This window comes from Astatotilapia calliptera, chromosome 7, assembly GCF_964374335.1.
Source record: "Astatotilapia calliptera chromosome 7, fAstCal68.1, whole genome shotgun sequence".
In the NCBI taxonomy this organism is placed as follows: domain Eukaryota; kingdom Metazoa; phylum Chordata; class Actinopteri; order Cichliformes; family Cichlidae; genus Astatotilapia; species Astatotilapia calliptera.
Window position 1 is genome coordinate 62612113 of NC_137428.1, and position 1699 is coordinate 62613811.

Below are 1699 nucleotides of genomic sequence, written 5' to 3' on the forward strand. Positions count from 1 at the left end.
CAGGCACATTCATCTGGGAAAGCTTGCCTTGGGGAAAATCTCCTCTGATATGTCTAAAAAATACTTTCCTCATTCAACCTGGTAAGTTTAGATTCATATGCCTAGAAAAAGGTGTCAGTTTCCAGTGGTCACGATGAAAAATGTTAGATCTTTCATACTGCATACATGGCTCGCTCATTTCCTTTCCCTTTTCTTATTTTATTTTTAAATGTCTACTGTTTGTTTGTTTCTTATTTAATTTCTGGGTTATTTTATGAATATAATCCTTTGTTTGATTCATTGTTCGGGCCTCCTCGATTTTCCTCATCATGTCCTAGTCCATTTAGAGAATGACAACATTTCAGATTGTCATCCAGGGTTAGAAAGAGAACAGGAAACAGATTTAGTGTATGAGCAAGTACTCCTTTGTGTTGAAGTTGTCTCCAGTGATTACTATTATGAGTGTTGCTGCCAGAATGTTTATTGTTTAGCCTTCATTAAATGTGGAGACACTCACCCGTCTTTCTTAGAAAAAACAAGTGTCTTCTCAGCTGTGTCATTTTTTCCCTTTTTTCTTTTTTGGCCTTTCTTGTTTTCGGAGTAATCCTTGGTGGCGATATCTGTTGGGTGTAGGTATTTCAGAGCTCCGGCTGTTGAGGTTTAACCTTTCAAAATGCCTCTAATCCAGCAAGCGCTAGAAGATGGGAATATAAAGCTCAGTTTAGGCAGGATCAGGGGAAGTTTGTAGATTGTGGCCAAAAGGATTCAAATTATACTCGCCTGCATACATCAAGTGGCTAAGTGGCAGATGTCTAGTTAATGGTGTTTTGAATATGGCAGCATCTGAAGGAAGTGTTTGCTGGTATTAGATGAGTCTATATTAGATACAAACTGCAGGAATGATGACTTATGCTGCATTATTCCTAGAAACAAGTGATCAGAAACATCTCAGTCCTTTCTTCTGATTAACCTCGTATTGTGGTTTATCCTTTAGTTTAGCTTTTACTAAATAAATACAGGACTTTTTTTGAAACATGTGCTTTCATTCATAGTTTGACCTCACTGACATCCCTGAAAGTGAATGGCAGAGAATGGCACCAAAAAGGGCACTAGAGATATTATTTTATTAGTGGATATTATCACATGCTGTTCACCATTGTCTTGTTCATGTATATATGAAGACAGCATGACCACCAGTGTTAAACATTTTCTACAAGGGCGGCAATGCAGTTGGTTGCTCCCAAGATAGTGTGAGATGAATATCTGCTTTTAAGGTTATTATGAGAATGAGAACCTCTTGAATTCTTGAATTTCTGATCTTAAGCATACTACAGGACATGAATAGAATAGTAATGATCTTTAATAATAGGTATATAATAATAATAATATAATAATAATAATAATAATAATAATAATAATAATAATAATAATAATAATAATAATAATAATAATAATATGTTAATCTGCCTTTAGCAGACTGGTTCCTGCTATATATTAATGTGAAAAAAGGACAACTATGGAAAACATCCTGACTAAACATTCCCCTTCCACTCAAAAGTGGAAACTGCTTAAGGTGCAAGAAGATTAAAATTTCAGTTTTTGGAATTCAGGGTGGCATTTGATTGGTAAATAATAGAAATTTCTTTTTCCCTCACACAAATGGACGGCTAAATCAAAACTGACACCCCGTGTGAAGATGAAAAGTGCCAGTGAGTGAAAG